The sequence below is a fragment of the Jaculus jaculus genome, chromosome 9, assembly GCF_020740685.1.
Source record: "Jaculus jaculus isolate mJacJac1 chromosome 9, mJacJac1.mat.Y.cur, whole genome shotgun sequence".
NCBI classification, from domain to species: Eukaryota; Metazoa; Chordata; class Mammalia; order Rodentia; family Dipodidae; genus Jaculus; species Jaculus jaculus.
In genome coordinates, this window is record NC_059110.1 from 25,405,235 (window position 1) to 25,425,246 (window position 20,012).

Below are 20,012 nucleotides of genomic sequence, written 5' to 3' on the forward strand. Positions count from 1 at the left end.
AGCCTAAGAAAAAGATCTTATCACAGGAAGGATTTGTTCCTAAAAGGCACAGTGTAAAGCTATGCTCAAAGCCACATGATTCTATAGCCTCAGTTAGCTATTCAGTCTAGGCAGCAAGATCTCTATGATAACATGGAAAGACATCTGTGACAACAATAACAATGACTCTAACTTGCCAGACATGCCCATGGTCTTAAATGTGTTTTATTTCTTTCAGGATGAAGAATCTTGACTTGCTATTATAAATCATTCTGTGACATGAAGTCTGAGAAGGTATTAATTCTCACAACTCAGGTGAATAGAGTGAAAATCAAAGATTTCAGGCCAATATATTCTAGAACAGTTCGAAAACAGAGTACAAGTGCTAACATTTAAATATGAGAAGTCATAAAAATGCTATGGGATAAAGGAGGTGATACAATACTCAATGGACAGAGGAGACATCATACATCAAGTATTTTTCTTAAACATTAATTAATTTTAAACTACTAAAATTCAACAAAATGCAGACTACATGAAACAGATATGATTGATGAAACATTAAGACTATGAACTGAGATTAAAAGGGAGATGTCTGAACAAGCAATAGGAATTCATATTAGAAATAAACATGATAAGACAGCCAGAAGAAAAGAAAAAATAATGATCTAAATAGTTAACAAGCATTTTAACAGATTTTTTTTCATTAATCCCCATTCTCTAAGAAAGAACATTCTCTTAAAGCAGCCTTTGAAATAGTCCTAAACCTACTCCCATAGTAAGACACAAAATAGCCTATGTAGCCAAGCATGCAGAAAACATTGTACCAAAAATAATATTTGTCCAAAATATAATAGCATAAAAAATAATGGAAAGATTCAAGACAAACAGCAACATGGCAGGAATTTTTTTTTTAACTTTCATGTATAATCTGAGGGTAAAAGAGAAAGATCAAATTTGTTAAAGCACTGGGGAAATAGCTCAGTGGATAAGAGTATTTGTCACAAGCATGAAGGCCTAAGAGGACCTGAAACTGAGTTCAATTCTCTAGGACCCACACATGAATAGCTGGATGTGGTCCTGCACGTCTATGACATTAGTCCTGCAGGGAATGACAACCAGAGAGTCACTGGGGCTTGAGAAAACCACAGCTCCACAATCAGAGAGTTTCCATCTCAAGAAAACACAAAGATAAGTTATATAGGAGGAAATCAAGTGTTATTCCATCCCTATGCACATGAACAGGCATGAGCACCTGTCCATACACATACATACATGTCCCCTCCCAAACAAGACGACACATCACACCACAATATCACACACACATACACAAAACAATCCATGAACAATAACAGAGACATTTCAACCATACCTAATAATCCAAAATGGTTTCATCATTTAAAAATGCAATATAAAATTATAAAACAATTATATTAACATAAACTTAATGGAGTCAAGACACATGCACACACACACACACAAAAACCACTAGTGTTAAGATCTTAATGATAGGAGTACAGTTATCATTTCTAAATAATGACTATTGGTGGGAATAGATAAAATAGGAAGAAAATGGATGAAGCTAGAAAGGTTAATTAATTACAATAAAAATCTATATACAGAGATAAGGTAAAAAGGTGATAACAAACAGAGCACATAGAAAATATGAAAGTATTTCCCCATATATAGTTATTCTACACATTAAAATTTTCCATTAAAATAGATAACTTCAAGGTAAATAAAGTAACCATCTGTACTTTCCAAAACATAGAAGTACACAAGCAAGTAAATTATCATGTAATGAAAAGAAAAGTGTATTAAGTAATACTTTAAAAAATCCAGGTGAACTTCCAATTTCAAGTCTGGAGTGCAAGGAGCATGAAAGCTAGTATTCCTCCCAAGCAAGCTAAAAGCTAAACAGATTGAAGAAAAACCCAACCACTTTTCTAGGATGCATAAAAATTGTCAAGACGATGAGTGAACCACTAACCTCGGGGTGGCAGAGACAGCATCCACAATTTTATGAGGATAACTTTCAGGAGCATCAAGAGATCGCCATGGCAATCTCCATGGAAGGCTGAGGGCATTGACACATGCCCTTCTTAGCACTGGACCAGAGGATCTTAAGTTTGAAGCTAGCCTGGGCAACATAGCAAGAACACTTGTACTTGTAGACAGTGGAGGAAAAAAAATATAAAACAAACCACTTTTAAATACAAATGCATTCTGTTCTTCAAAAGATCTGTCCTCAAGAGGAACTGTATAACCAGACCTGATTTGCTGGGCTATCTATCATTAGAACCTAATTGAATGGAAAGAAAGGAAACAGCTCCTCATAGCATTAGCCTTTCATGTGAAAGAAGGAAAATGCTCAACTTCAACCCACCCCACTACAACCTCCCTCCCCCACAGTCCTTCTTCTCCCACCTAAGGAGGAAAAAAGAGAAATATTCGTGGGAATTAACAGTCCGCATCCCAATGAAATTAATGCATTGATCTAATAACTTACAGTTAAAGGTATTCAAAGACTATTAATCTGATCTGACTGATAAAGAAGACTTCTCAAAGCATAAATGATTATGATATTTATATGCGATGTAAATGTAATCATTTTCTACTTTAAAACTTTACCAACAAAATTTAATGTTTAAGTTTAAAAACTGGAAAACACATATAAGAATCTTAGCAAAGCTTAATATTGCTCCATAAATAACTCTGAGGAACTGATGTGACATCAGAAAACATGAGATGAGACTATAAAAAGAAATTTCATATAAGAACAAACTCAATGTAGGAATTAATGTTCAATTTCATAAATAAAAAAATGCAGATTTAATCAATTAAGGGGACAGCAATCTACAGCATTAGTTTAAAACTATAACACCCAGTGAAAACAAAGTTTCAGTGAAATGAAAATGTATAGACTGCTAACTGTAAATTTATATGGAAGTTAAGAAAGACAGTTAATATGTATTTTATTAATATTTTCTTAATAATAATATTTTATTAATTATTAATAAGTAATAAGAGCATCACTACTGATTTATTTAGTCCCAGGTGTCTATTGTCAAAGCCATCTGAAATGTTTTGAAAATTATCTGTTATCATTATTTTATTATTTATATTTATTATTGATGTTATTTTAATATATTGTTTACTTTTATTTATAATATCAAAAAAGATCAAGAAAGTAATAATTCTCTATAAACTGGATCGGTTAAATAAAACATGAAGAGACAAAGTGATGGAGTATAAAGTTGTCTTTACAAGTTGCATTGCCTAATAAAGTATAGCATTTTTGATGAGAAGTGCTGTCTCTTTAGTTACAAGGCAGTGGTTGGCACTGAAATGGCCTGCAGATAGAGGCAGAGAACCATGGCCCCTGCCAACCCACAGTCACAGCCCCTTCCCGGCTGCTCTGTCACACTCCCACATCTGGAGGCAGCTGCTTTAGAATAATATTTAGTGGGAAACCAAAATTTATAGATTAAATATTAAGTGAAAAATAAACAGCTTGTGAAATAATATGTACAAACTTAATGCACACATTTGTGTTTTAAATCATCTTTAACATATTACTTAAATAGGTATTGTGGCGTTTTTTTAACGTTTTCTTTTGGGGGGTGTTTTCCTCCTTCATTTTCCACGTGGGAGGAGGGTGTTTTATGTTCTAGGGAGCAAAGTAATAACTCCTCACGAAGAGCCTGATTGCACAGTCCATAAACATAGATGTGGGAATCTGGGGTGTGAGAAAGGGGAGAATGAATTATAATTATTATTTGTTTAGTGACCTTTACTGGAATCTGGTAATGGCAACAGTTTATATCAAACTCCTCCAACATTTAATGTAACTTACAAAAATAGCACCAATAAACTTTAGCTCCATAGTAGACTAAAATCATTTTTTGCTTACATAAATTAGAAAAGAATGAGGAGATAATGAAATAAATATCAGTTTAAATACCCCATGATAAATACAATCAAAAATAATGATTGGTTGTGAGATAAATTATTCATGTCAAAGTTAAGTTGCTATATTTTACGTGTATTGAAATAGAAAATTAAATAATCACATATATTTTATATATCATATATATACATATACATAACTCATGGCTTTTCCTTTTTATATGTGGGACAAAAGTAAGATTGTTAATTTGCCTTATGTCAATTTCTTAGCTGTTAATTGTTCAAGCTCACTTCTCTGTGTCTCCCTGTTCCTCCGTACACCACTCACTATGCTCTTCCTGACCAACTAATTCTAAAGACTAACATAGTCTAATAAAATGAGTTGCCTATGTAATTATATATGTTGATAGCTAAATTAAAATGTCAGGTGATTTTGATAAAATACATATTAAATATATTGAAAATGTTAGAATTTCAACAAGTAATCAATTTTGAAACATAATTAAATACCATGTATATTAGTTCCTTCACTTGTTGCTGGGGCCAAATACATAACAAGGAGCAGTGTATGGAAGGAAAAGTTTATTTCTGCCTACAGTTCCAGTGGGTAAAACCTATCGTAATTGGGAAGTCACACCAAGAGGAGCAGGTAGCTGGCTGGTCATATGGCATCCTCAGTCAGGTGTAGAGTATAAACAGGAAGTAGGGCAAGGCTATACAAGTTCAAGGCCTGCAGCCAGTGACCCACTTTCTCCCGCAAGGCTCCACCTTCTAGAAGCTCTACAATCTTCCAAACAGGCACCACCAGCTGTGGACCAAATGTTCAAACACATAAGCTTATTTGAGACATTTTGTATTCACACAACACCACCATGTGTATGGTAATTCTGAAAATTGCCTGTATTATTACCCTTACATCATATCTTAAGTGAGAACAGACATAGATCAAGTTCCTAGCAACTGCATACATATATATGTGTATATACACCTGCATGGCTATATACACATTTATATATGTATGTAGGTAGGTATATAGATAGATGATAGATAGATAGATGATAGATAGATAGATAGATAGATAGATAGATAGATAGATAGATAGAGGATAGATGATAGATAGATGATAGATTTAGGGTGTTGTATAGGTCAGCAGTATTCTCTAATCCCTTTTTATATCTTGGCTTTTATTTATTCTAATTCTATTTGAAGATATCCACTATATATTGACAATGACTTTAATTTCAAAGATCTTCCACACAGAGCCTGACACTTGTACCTATATGGCTTGAATAAACTTGGTGGAAACAAGAGGTATTTTGTAAAATAGTAGTTCATGAACAATATTACAAACATAATTCCACAAGGAGCCCCACCCTTAAATGGAATCATCTTACTCCCTCTTTGTACCTCAACTCTTAGGAACACAATTTTTCTTTTCTCCTTTGCCTCCACCTCATCAACATCTTCCTCCTTTTATATTTTATTCACTTCATTATCCATATTTTGGCCCTTTTATTGTGACAAGGTATCCCTGCAAAGTAGGCTGACATCACATTCAGGATCCACCTGCCTCAGCATCTTGAGTTGTGGGTTTCCAGAAATGCACCACCACAGCCAACTAACTCTCTGCTCATCGTGTAAAAATGTCATTTCTTGTCCATATAGGCTCTTCCTTCTCTGCTGTACTATTCATTCATCAAGGAGGATATTGCTTCGCATCTGAGATGGTCATGGGATATACAAATCTCAACTCAAAAAGCAGTATGCCCCACAGAATAGTCTCAGTTAAAAGGACGTGTGCTAAGGTAGGGTTACTTTGAGTGTCACCAAATCGGAGAGATTTTTCATACTTTTGCCCCTGAAATCAACTAGGAGAAGTATAATATCACTGACACTTGTCTAACAGTGAATGATTAACAGTCTCTTCAGCTAAGCAAAGTGCAGCTTTAAACCGTGGAGACTTTGAATGTTGCTCTATGAGGTATAGGAAGATTAATTTATGTCTCTCCGGCATCTGTTAGGTAGAACTGATGTTGCCATTACTCTTACTACACCATCCAACTCTGAGAAGAAAAGACAGTGTTTTAGGGAGACTTGCAGTGAGCCTGTCCTGCAGCTGATCATTAAGTCTTGGCTAAGAAATTTGTTTAAAGGGAAGAGGATGGGGATGCCATAGTCATTGTTAAATCAGTTTGTAATCAAAAGCTATTGTTAGTCATCTTTGCACTGTAAACCAAAATACTGAGATAAGGCTGGAGAAATGATTTAGCAGTTAAGGCATTTGCCTGCGAAGCTTAAAGATCCCAGTTCAATTCCACAGGACCCATGTAAGCCAGATGCACAAGGGCGCACATGCATCTGGAGTTCATTTGCAGTGACTGGGGGTCCTGGAACACCCATTCTCTCTTCCTCTCTGCCTCTTCCTCTTTCTTTCTCTCTCAAATAAAGAAATAAAAAAATTTTTTAAATACCTGATACGATCACTTTATAAAAGAAAAGTTCGGCTGGGGCAATGGCTCAGAGATTAACAGTTACTCCATAAGCTTCTTGACTCAAGTTCAATCCTCAGCACTCATACAGAAGCCAGGTGCAAAGTGTGCATGAATCTACAATTCCAGTGTGCCCATGGCAATGGGATGTGGAATAAGGAAAGCCTCATAACTTGAAGTCTAGCTACACTGGTCTTCCAGCATCAAAGAGAAAGAGAGAGAGAAGAAGGAGGAGGAGGAGGAGAAGGAGAGGAGAAGGAGAAGAAGAAGAAGAAGAAGAAGAAGAAGAAGAAGAAGAAGAAGAAGAAGAAGAAGAAGCAGCAGCAGCAGCAGCAGCAGCAGCAGCAGCAGCAGCAGCAGCAGAAGAAGAAGAAGAAGAAGTAGAAGAAAGAAAGGGGAAATAAAGCAAACAATGTGGATGGAGAGGACTAAGACCCACAGACTGTCCTCTCCCATGTGCCCTGACACGTGCACACCTACACAGAGAGAGAGAGACTATTTGGCTCTCAGTTTGGGAGGTTTCTGCTATTCATGGTTGCGTGGAACCATTACTTTTGGGGCTTCTAAAAGGCAGCACCTGGTGATAGAGGTGTATTGTAGTATCAGCTGAGCCTTTTATCACAGCCAGTAACAGCAAAGGAGAAAGAAAATGGTTTAGGGTCCCAGTTACACCTTCAAGACACTCCTATTAAACTAGAAGACATTCAACGGAGCCCCACCTTTTAAGGGTTTTATTACTTTCAAAAAATGCCATGGATGACAACCAAGACTTTAGGGACCTCTACAACATAAAAAGAAAAATGAAAAATCCAACTTTTGTATTGTCTCATCATGAAGGACTTCCTGGCAGTGAAAATGTTTGTTTGAAATACTAAATATTTTATCTTCAGGTTTATTTTTTATATATAGCCCTATATTTTGCTCACAACATGGAACGTTGCAAAATACCAGTTCAGTGTTTTTAGTGGAACAAACAAACATAAGGAAAGTTTACTTGATAATTTTGTATATCAACAAAATGGTGCACTTGCATTCATGGCCAATAAACCATACCAATCTAATTTCAGGTTCAGGTACTTGTAAAAACAAATCAAATCTAGTGAACTAAGGTTATTCTTGGTTTATTTAAACTTTTTTTTTATGATTGGATGGGTTTTTGTGTTTATTGAACTGATGAAGTAAGAAGGAAATACATGCAAAAACATTTTTTGTGAGTATGAAAAGATAGATTCCATAGAACAACTTTTCTTAATATAGAGAATGAAAGGAAATCATCAATGTTAATTTTAATTTAAATGCAAAAAATTTAAATGTACGATAGGCAAAGAAGGAAATGGAGCATAATTTTGAAAAGAATAGCCTCTCTTTTTCCAGACTTTCTTTCCTCTTGTGCTCTTATTCATAGAGTACGAAAGTAACCACAGTCCTACTGAGTTACTTTTGTGTCTGTTACCATCAACTTTTTTCATTTCATTCATAGTCTTACTTTCCAACTCACTCTTAATTCATAGCAGTTCCCATACTTATCCCAGAAAATACACTATGCTTTTCATAAAATATTTAGTGAAGTTAAACAAAATCCTTTGCACATTTTTCTTACTATACTCCTGTTCTACATGACCACTTACAGTTAAAAGTGACTGGTTTTTTGAAAATTTTTGTGCCTTATACACACCATCCACTTTTCCACTCTCAATCTCTTGATGCAGCCATTAATATTACTCAGATATTTCTCCTTTTCACCTATCATCAAACTTTAATGATGATCAGAGATCTACTTTAGTCAATACTTTCTAGGAGAGATTTTGTTAATTCTCAAAATTTTCACCAGCACATGTATGGTAATGAATCCCATCTCCAAATCCTCTCTCCTGAGTTTCAGGCCTGCATTTTCATAATCCTCTACCTCTGAAAGATGGATTTTAGCTCAAGGAATCTGAGAAGTAATTATCACCCTCACTCCATTTGCTGGCCTCACATCCTAGATTCCCTAACTCAGGATAGGTACTAATATTTCCCAATTTAGAAATCACAGAATTACTTGGATTTTCTCTTCTTTGGCCAACTAGAAACTGAAAGTTGAAAGTGAATGCTTCTTCCTAAAAACCTTCTTCAACATCTCGTCTGCCCTTCCCAGTCTTATTCAGGCAACCAAAAGTTCTAGCTTGTATCAATATAGCCTTCACTCCTCTCAACACTCACTTTTCCTGAAACATGCTCTGTTGTCTTATTTTCTTAATAGCAGAAATTATATTTTACAAAAATGTAAGTCAAAGTAAAGAGTAAGCATTTCTGCTAAAATCTCTTTCTGTCCTGCAGCTAACATTACCAAGGTTTTCCCGTGGCTTAACACCTTCAAGCTGCCCACTGCCCTCTTGTGAACTATACATGGGTCAGATGAAATTACTCTTTCCATTTATCAAATATTTTCTTAAACCTGAATACTCCACACATGTCTTGGACTATATAGTAATGGTGACATTATCTTCTTGTTTCTGGGACAAAGTATCTGACCAAAAGCAGAAGGAAGATGGGAGGATAGGTTTTATTTTGGTTTACAAGTTTCATGATGGCAGGTAAAGATAGGATGACACATTCTCTCTCTGTGCCTCTCACTCTTTCTCTCTCTGCCAGTTTTGTTCCTCTCTCTCAAATAAATAAATAAATAAATTTTTATTAAAGGCTAGAGAAATGGCTTAATGGTTAAGTCACTTGCCTACAAAACCAAAGGACCCAGGTTCAATTCCCTAGGACCCATGTAAGCCAAGTACACAAGGGAATGCATGCATCTGGAGTTTGTTTGCAGCAACTAGAGGCCCTGGCATGCCCATTCTCTTCCTCCCTCCTTCTCTCAAGTAAATAAATAAAAACAAAATATTTTTTAAAAGAATAGATGACATGACAGAGGCTGGAGATCAACTCTGCCACAGAAGAGAGAAAATATCAGCAAGAAATCCAGCTAAACTCTGACATGCAGGAGCTAGCTTCAACACCTCAAACCTCACCCCCAACCACCCACCTCCTGCAGCAAGGACTCACCTCACAAATTTCTAAGAGATGGGAACCAAACACTAAAATCACATGAGTTTATGAGATACATCTGATTCAAGTGACGATAAGTACTATGCCAAGTTCTAATATTTCTTTTTATTATTTATTTATTTATTTGAAAGGGAGAGAGAGAACATGTGCACAACAGGGTCTCCAGCCACTGCAAATGAATTCTAATGCATGTGCCACCTTGTGCATCTGGCTTATAGAGGTACCATAGAATTGAATCTGAGTCCTTAGGCTTCATAGGCAAATGTCTTAACCACTAAGCCATCTCTCCAGCCCAAATTTTAATATTTTAATAGTAAATCAGCATGCACATATAATGATTTATAGTCTATGATATATACCCATTAGGCAACATACCACACACATTGACATATTTTTTTTTCATAGTTTCTGAGGTTTTAATTCATGGTTACTTGGCCCTGTACACCTGGACAGAGCTTCACATCGGGTGGAAATGGAAATTGCTCACATCATGGCAAACAGGAAGTAGAGAGATTTCAGAACATCATGCAGAATGTGGCAGCTCAGTGTAGTTCATTCCACAGTAGACAAGAAGCATAGAGGAGATGCAAAGGGATGAGTGGAGGTAAGATAGGACCTAATTTCCACAATCAGGCTTCACCTCCCAAAGTATACCACATTGCAATAGCTCATTTAGATTTTGAGTCCGTTATTGGATTAAACCATTCATTTATATCAGAGCCTTTATGATCTAATTCTCTCTTAAGCAACCCACAGAGACACCCTGAGGTGTGGTTTTCTAATCTCCTAACCACTTCTCAGTCCAATCAAGTTGACATTCAAAAGTCAGCTTAATAAAAGAGGTGTTAATGATGATCCAGGTAAGGGGTTGCACTGAAAGCAACTTGAAGGAAATATTCCCAGAGGCTATACGACTCAGATTAAAGAGGGATGTATAGGAAGTAACTGAAAGATGGAAGGAAAGTGAGGAGGAATGGATGTTTCTACTTCACAGAGTAGCACCTTCAATAAACACGCAGAAGGGATTGCTGCTGATAGCATGGTAGGCATAACTCCTGAGAGGAAGGCAGTGAGCATGGCATAAAGTGGCAGAAACAGTATCTGAAAGGTAGACATCAGAAAACAGGGACCCTTAAAACACACATGTGTCATTGTTGAAACCATTTAGCCCTTAAACTCCTCCAATTAAGGAAAACAAAGCATTCCTCTAGCTGATGAGCAGACAGTACCATATGTAAATGAAATGCAAACAGATCATGGAGGGATGGACTCAATGAGTCCTGGAAGCTGTGAGCATCTGGGCCCTCTTGTTAGAGAACACAGAAGCAACTTAGACTACTGGACGCATAAAGGGTAAGGAAGGATGGGAATAAAAGTGAAGAAGTATGTGCAAGTACCCTGTTTTGTTTACCTGTAATGCTAAATAAAAAGCATTCATGCATTACTTAAAACAGCAGCCAAACTTTATGGCTTAATTGGTGTTCGAGTCTGCCCTTTTACCACTAGTTGTGCTCATATCAATAAGGGAGGCGTCCATCAGATAGCAGAATCACTCACCTACATGGGACTTTGATGGAACTGGATGGAAGACTACACCAGATACAGCAATGTTATGTCACTTGTCAGGAAGGCTTGGTCTTTTTCCCTCTCTCCACTATTCTCAGGACCTCTTTGGTGACTCTCCTAACCATGCCTACTGATGATGTCTCTAACAGGATAGTAAGATTTTTTTTTTATATGGCCAACTACGGCTCCTAAAAGGGGAAAGGGCAATGCTTCTAGAGCTTAAGATGTTAGCCAATGCCAGAGTTACTTCTGTTGCATCCATATATCACATCTTATTTCTTTCATTGTAAGCCTCCTGTCCTGTTACTTATTCTTTTTATTATCTCCAGAATATGCACAAAATAACCCTGTGGAACCTGGGAATGATCTTAAAATACTCTTTTAATCCCACCCACCTTGTTAAATTCATCACAGAGACCATTCATATGGACTAGGGTTACTCAGTGAGTCTACTTTAACAGATATTATTCACAGGTGGCTGGCTTTGGAATTTATCACCCATGATCTCAAACAAAAATCTCTGTAAATAACTAGCACATGAATGCTTCACAAAAGCATGTGAGAAATGAATTATTGACCCATTTGACAGTGTGAACTAAAGTTCCCAGAAAAAAAAAAAAAAAAAGCTGTGTCTGTTATACCTACTTCCCTCAAGGCTGAATGGACTGATAGAACTCCTGTGATCACACGGAGATGGAATGTTGCAAGACCAAAGCCTAACCACCTTGCTTGTGATACCCCTTTAGCCCTCAGTGACCATCATTGCCCACCTCTGTGTCTGACCTGACATCCATGTGACTATTAGTTGATCAGGTGCAACCTTTTTGGAACATATTGACACCAGCTTCCACCAACCCAAGGGCAGATAACATCGTAAAACCTAAGGTGGAGATTCCCCCACTCTGCTATAACCTACCTACTTCATGGCCACCCAGTGTATTTGAAAAGTGTCTTGACTTATGACTTACTTTTCTATGACTATAAAACCCTCATTAAATTATTGATTCATTGAAACATGGCATTTGGGATAACCTAAATCTGTGTTCCCAGGACATGCTCATTCATATTTGGTTCCAGAAAATAAACTACCTCTTATTTCTTTTGAGGTGAGAGCTGTGTCTTTTGTGTCGATAACAGATAATGAAACTTGGGTTGAGAAATGTTAAAGACATTAAAAAGTACAAAACTAGGAAATTGCAACATGGGGCTTATTAATCTACAAAAAGCCAACTTGGAAACTCCATTATACTAATATGGAGGAATAAGACATGCCAATATTGATAGGGACATTTTAAAAGCTAGAATTTGTGAATATGACTCATTTCCAGACTCTTAGTCTAAAGAATAGCAGTGACAAGAATAGTAGTATATGAGAAAATCATGCTAAGATGCTGTGAGCTTTTTCAAAATTAAGACATCCCTTCAGAGATACCATTTTCAGTTGAGCCTTCAGGCGGCAAACTTAGTTTTCACTTCACAAATGATAGTCACAGACCATGAACACCTTCTTAAATGCTATTTTTTCAAGGCTGAGAGCAGGCACTCCAATTATAAACGAATTGATCTTGTTAAACTTATTCTTGAATTTTTTATTTCCCTCCATGGTTAATTCAATTTCCCTTCAAATGCATGAATCATCACCACATAATGTGAACATTCAGCCACAATAGAAAAGTATGTTCCATTATTGGGACATACCTGACAGAATTCAGACAGAACATATCTGGTGGGCTATAATGAAACTTACTGGCTTTACAGAAACTATCATGGTTATTGTTTTATTGTCTTTATAAAACTTTGTAAAAGATTTGTTAATGACAAATGGGAACATATATTTATCCTTGGTTATTGATCCAAAATGGTAGCAAGTTTCGAAACAGAAGCAGAGCTAACATGTATCTATGTTTACCATAGGCACAAATCACACTAGGATGCTTCACTTCTTCTCAAATGATTTCTCTGACAATTTTTCTAGAATGTTCATGGTTCTGTCTTACAGATGTGGGAGGAAAAGCTCAGAGTGCAGTGACTTCCCAAGTTTACACAGCTGATTGGCAGCAGGAATTTCCCAAGGAGAATGCAGAACTATCTGACTTCAAGTTCCATGCATATTTGTCAGTTCTGAAGCTTTAAGCTTTGTAACCACAGCCAAGAAAGTGGATAAACAAAAACTGGCCTAACAATATTCTAAAATAGAATTATACCAAAAATCAGAAAGGTTATAACTTGGAGGTTTGTGAGACCAAAGGTTTTGAGGGAGAGAGGGGCAGAGGGTAGGAGTCATTTGTACTCCTTTCCTGAAGAAAGGAAATCAGAGAAGCCAGACTCTCAAGACCCCCCCCCCCGACACTTTATCAGGATTTCACTCATGAAATATTGGGGAATTGTCCTTTCCCTTACCCCCTGCTACTTTAACCCAGAAATTTCTGACTGCACATTTGCCAAGGGGGTTTTACTATGGTAACCTTCAGGCATACACAAAGAACACAGTCAAAACAAATAGCTCTCTTTAAATGTCATTATGGGGAGTAAAATTCTATGTGGTGTATTAATGGGCCTCCCACAGTTAAATCCTCGCATACCACTTTGAAAAATGTCCCCTGTGGGTATTACTTAAACCAACAAAAGTGAGGGAATTTGAGAGTTAAGAGAAAACCCCTGATCTCACTCTGGTGAAAATTAATAGAAGACAGAAGAGTATGAATAAAGAAGTGAGAAATCAAGGAAACAAATCAAATCTGCTTTGTTTTCATCCTTTTTAATGCTATTTTAATGGGAAAGGCCTAGAGAGAATGTTAACTATATTTTTTCTTACGTGCAATTTCCTTAGTTTTAAATTTAATAAATCTTTAATGGAAGTAGAAACCCTGCCTTTGGGCAGAAAAGAAATATGTATTTATTTCCCAACTATTGGGCAGTATTCATAAAAGATCAGAGCAATGCAGTCAACAGTATACATGTGCAGTGTTTGCCCAGCATGCTCTGCTCACCTGATATAAATGTTGGTTTGCCACCTTCTAAGAACTTATTAAGGAATAAGCTAATTTCTAAAGCCTATTAAGGAATTAGATGCATACCAAATAGATCTCTAGAGGAAGTGTGATTCATGATATAAGTATATCTTGAGGGCAGGACTGATATATGATTAGAAAATTTCATAAAAAAATTTAAAACTTTCACTAGTTTTTTTTTTTAATTAAATCTACTACTTGTTTACTTCTTGCATATTCTTTTTTCAAAGAAAAGCAATGAGTCTTTGTTTATCTTCCCCCTGCTTGCAGCCTGAGGCAGCTTGCTTCCATCAGTGTTTTAACTCCCTAAAATATCTGAGCTTCTTCACTATGTCGACAGGAAGGAAAACCAACACAGACCATGACCAGCACCATCTGTAACCAGGATGCTTATAGCAATGTTGTCTTATAATGACCTCTTCTTTATTCCCACCCTCATCTCCTTTTGCTACACATCTTGTCAACTTGATGTCTAAATGGCTTCTGCAAAGTCAAGTTTGAAGAATAATACAATTTAACCCTGTATTCCCAAGCTTAGTCTGTTCTGCATTGTTATTGCAGAATATTGTAGACCACATGAAGTTTTAAGTAATAAAAGGTAATTGGATCACAGGTCGAGAATCTGGAAATGCTAGCATCTCAGCATCAGCCTCTGGGGAAGGTTTTCCCTTCTACATCCTGTGATCCTATGGTGGAAAGCATAATGGCCAGAGAGTGAGAGAACTGAAGGGGGCAAGAACACATCAAACTCACTTCTGTAATTGCACCTTCTTGTGATGATGAACTCACTCCCACAATAACATGAATCCATTGGTCAAGTCAGATTCCTCATGACCAAAATATATCCCATGCGGTCCTATCTCCAAACACATTGGAACTTCTGCAATAACAACACAAAGCAGACTAAGCTAAGGAATCTGGGGTTAAATTGTATGACTCCATAATGTTAGTGAAGCCACACTGAAGCTATTAAAAGCGTCACCATTTAATAGTAATAGCAAAACCCCAGGTCCTTAGAGAAAGACCACCTTTGGTCTTTTAGTCCCAGTCAAGCCATCCCAGCTAACCATACAGAGTGAGACAAGCCATCCTCACAAAGCCTCAGATACCCAACTTTAGTTTAGCAACTGCCAGTAATAAAAGGTTTACTGTTAGAATCCACTCTGTGGTCACATCATTTTATACAGCAGTGCAGAACTGGCACACAGGTAGTTACATTTGATGTCAGTAAGATATATTCATGTGACTGGCAGTCACTATAATACATGGTTGGTTGAGTTATCACTTTTTTCTTCCAATGCAAGACTGAGCTCCAGGAATACTTCTACTTTCCATTGTACTGACTGTTTTTTGGCACCATGTCCCCAGTGTGGAGGGCCAGAGATGCTACTGCAAAATGAATGTGTCCTGTGATGTCTGGCACTCAAAGGATGTGAGCATTGGAAGTTAAACCATGCTATAAATGTACCAAACCAAAATAGGTATAGGGAATATTGTTCCAAGGATTACTTGTATAAAATTCTAAGGAGAGTATTACGTTCTTTTATATAGATGATCAAAATGGAATTTTGAAAATACAATATATAAATTGCAAATGTGCTATGCATTTTCTTTTTTGGTAAGAATTGCACCTAATACCATGTAACAGAAATTCTCCTCTTGTATAGCACCCACCTACAAATTTTTTTTTCAAAATATAGGGGCTGTAGAGATTGTTCAGTGGTTAAGGCATTTGCCTGCAAAGCTTAACTACCTGGGTTCTATTCCTCAGTACTCATGTAAAGCCAGAAGTACAAAGTGGCACATGCTTCTGGAGTTCATTTGTAGTGGCTAGAGGCCCTAGAGCACCATTTCCTATCTATCTATATCTATCTCTTTCTTCTCTCTGCTTAGAAATATAAATATGTGTGTGTGTGTGTGTATCTTGAGAAGGCTCATGTTTGCAAAATACCTCATAATTCTCTCTATATGACCAGTTTCTAAATTTGACCATAATTTTAAAATGTTTGTGAAATTATCAATGATGACTCTGACACTAGAATAAACCTTCCCAATCTGTCAATGATTTAAATTAATTTTATTTTAGATAAACATTTATATGTTTATTTTTCCAAAGAAGAAGCAACTATATTAAAGTAATTATTCCTTGTCTTTTTAGGAAATATTATAGAATCCTATCATACATAGAACTTATAAGAATTATACAGGAAAAAATTCAAGAAAAATATAGAAATGTTCAGAATGATTAATGATTCTCATAAAAATATTAGATTATTTTTCCTGGATTTTCTGATTTTACAATAATGATTTCTTTTTTACTTTTTAAAGTGTTTAATTTATTATCACCATATATTTTTATGAAGAAATAGTCAATGTGTTATTAATTTTGAATTTGTAATCTTTTTATCTTCTTCTCCTAAAGGAAAGATCCCTTAATTATATATATGTTTCAGGATTCAAAAGTCAGGCTATAAGATTTCTGGTAGTACTGTTTACTGAAGCCTTCACATTGAAAATCAGAATGTGCCACATAAACACCCCTGCATTTCCATTCCACAGGGCAGTGATTAATTACATCTGCAGTACATAACGATGTAAGGCAACTGAATTGTCACTGCTTTCTAAGCTGTTTCAAGTTAAATGTTCCTCTAGGCTATCAAAACCTCACATTGGTGCCAAAGGCCACACACTGAGAAGGAAAAGGTATGGACCATGGTCAGGGTAGATACCATTTAGGGGCACACACTGCAGTCCAGATCATAGGATGACCCTCAAGCAGTAACCAGAAGCTCCTGTTCAATAGCTCCTTCAACTGTAAGACAAATCACAGACCCACAGCCTTCCTTTGGAGGCCATCACATGGTTCTGGCCTTTCAAGAATACTGGGGTCTCTATTGCAACTCAGGGTTCATATTCCACAACTTCATGGGCTTTTAGGATCTTCTTGCAGGGATCCCACCCTGCCTTTCATTGCTTCAATTCAATTTGGCATCATGGTGTAAAATCTATGATCCCCTTCATTTTACATTTTTCATGCTCTTGAAACCAGTACCCCATGGACCATGCTTCCAAGATCTGCTGCCAGCTAGGAATGAAGCCTGGTAGTATGTCATACAGCTAAATCAGTCTATTATGCTGGCTTTTGAAAGCAGAGAACTTTAGAATTCTCCCTGAAGCATTTTTACTTTGTTGAGCCTTCAAAGGGTTAGATCTTGCCCTCTGGGAATCTCCCCCAATGTCCCAGTAAAGAGCAGGGGATTTCTCTTTAATGGAGTTATACTCTGGAACATCAGCTGAAGAGGCTGCAGACTCCTTTCAGAGCACTTTAAACCTGCAATCATTCCTTTTCTTTCCAAACTTTACATTTTTAGACCTTTCTGCTTTGTATTTTGCATGATTTCACTGTAGAACTGAATAAGTGCAGTCATGTCAATGACAATGCTATTCTGCCTCAAAATTTCCTCCACCAAATACATTTGTACATTACTTTCAAGTTCAACTTCACTCAAGTTTTCAGGACATGAGAATAATGGAAATGGCTTCTTTGCAGACTATCATACAGAGTGCATCTAACCCAGTTCCTGAAAGAGTCCTTATTCTCTTCTGAAACCTCATGAGTGGGGCCTCCACACCCACAGTCCACATTTTCCTTAGTATTGTGGGTTTTTTTTTTTTTTTAATACTCCCTCAAGAATGGCTCATTAAGCTCTGCATACAGAATTATAAGTCTTCTATAGCTTAAAGTTGTAAGCATTCTGTGGTAGTTTGATTGTAAAATGTCCCCCATATATTCATGTGTTGGAATACTGAACTCCCAGTTGATGGAATTGTTCTGGAAAGAAGTGGACCCATAGGAGGAGGAGCCTAGCTGGGACCAGGCCTTCACATTGGATAACCTGCCCCCTTCCTGTTTTCTCTCTCTACTTCCCTCCTGCTGATGTCATGACATGAGCCAACCTCCTGCTCAGATATGCTTTCTCTGCCATAATGGACTCTGCTGTCTAGTACTATAAGCGGTAAGAAAGCCCTCTCATGTCTTAAGTTTCTTCTCATTGGGTAGTTTGTCCAGGAAGCCAGAAAGTAACTGATATGCAGTTCCAAATACACACCAGTTACAAAAGACTAAGAACCAGAATGGCAGATTTATTACAGCACTATCCACGCTTTTCAGTACCAATCTTCCTTATTACTTTCTCATTATTGAGACAAAATACCTAGCCCAAAGGAAGATATGGAAGACAAAGAGATTTATTTGGAGAAAGTTTTGACCAAGTTTCATCAAGATGGGGCAGGCATGGGAGGCCACTGCTGGATCCCAAGTTGTGTTGCAACACAAGAAAAGAGAAGAGCACATGGGTCCTGTCTGTATCACCTCAAGGCAAGCCCTCCCTTTCTTCATTTTATAATAAGGCTCCACCTCCTGAAGTTTTCATAATTTTCCCAAATATCTCTACCGGTATCAGTTAGCTAGTTAAAACAGAGAGGCTGGTGGAGAAGGATAATTTACATCCAAATATCACAACATCCAAACACAGGAGGCATTAAGAACCCCAAACCTACAAGTGCAGAGAATAACTTCTCCGCAATACATCCTAACGAGATATCAAAAATACAAATTAAGGAAACAGTACTAAAATCTCTAAAGGAAAAACACAACTTACATTAAAAAAAAAAAAAAAAACACAAGAATATCATTAAACTTTTGATCTCCTTTGAGTAATCCCAAAACCCAGAACAGCATGAAATGATATATTTGAAAGTCAACATGTGACAACCAAGAATACTATTCCTAGCTGTGGAGAGCTGTGATGTGCCGCACCCTAAAGATGGCGTCGGCTTCCGCCTTCCGCTAGCCCGATAGCAAGCACTCTCTGGGATAAACAAGTCCTTATTTGGCTGAGGCTGCTTAACTAATTCTGCTTCCTTAATTGTGGACCTATCTGCATGGGCCACGTGGCTCACTAGGGTTGGCTAGCGCAGGACTACTTAGCTTGAGGGTCGGCTCTCCCCGGTGTCAGAACATTATTCAAGGTTCCTGAATAAACTGCTTAAAGAAGAGCTCTCGGGTAGCGTCATTCTTGCTGGTTGAGGTGGTCGCGACAAGTGGTGGCCTGTACGGGGAACCTCTCTCTGGAAGGAGGCTCAGAACTTTTTGCAGTCAGGGCAGAGCTGGTAAGTTCCCTAAGGTAAGGTGGGACAATAAAGATCGCGGGGAAGCGACAACTTGTGCTCTACTCTGTAGATAAAAAGAGAGTGAAGAAGAGTTCGCGGTGATAGCGAACCGAAGGTAAAGTCACTGCAGACCAGTGAGCAGAGTTAAAGGTAAAAGTAACTATAGGCGCTTCTCATTCGCGCCCAATTTTTTTGGCTCTTCAGGAGCTGCTTTTGTCAAAGAATTTAAAAGTTAAGAAAAGTACCCTAGAGAGATTTTTGAATGAGTGCGATACTGTCGCCCCCTGGTTTGCAATGTCAGGTAACCTAACGGTCGCATGCTGGGACAAGTTAGGGAGGGAGCTGGACTTTGCTTGGGATCAGGGAACTTTAAAGGCAGGAGTTAGACCAATCTGGAAGCTGATTAGACGCTGTCTCAAGGACCAGAGGTACTGCAGAGCAGTGGAGGAAGGACAAACAGCTTTAGAAATGTTAAAGGAAGAAAGATCAGAGAAGTCAGGAGAAAGGGAAACAACAGACACGGACTGCTCTGGCACAGATGAGGAGCTGCAAGCTTTGGTAGAGAGGATGGAAAAACATTCTTTGAAGGATAAGAAGAAGGAAAAAGAAAACTCAGGGCCCGATAGTACGGCGGGACAGCTGAACAAGATCCCTTCTGCTCCGCCATTGTACGATGAGTCGGGTAACCCAGCTCCCTCGAGAGGTTCAGGACGTTCCTTTTGCCCAGAAGTGTGGCGAGCTGTAAGATCAGAGCTACAACTTGCTTGTCATGGATCCCTGAAAGGATATGTTAAATGGAAAGATGTGCTCATGGGAACATGGCATGGCCCTGATCCTATATTGA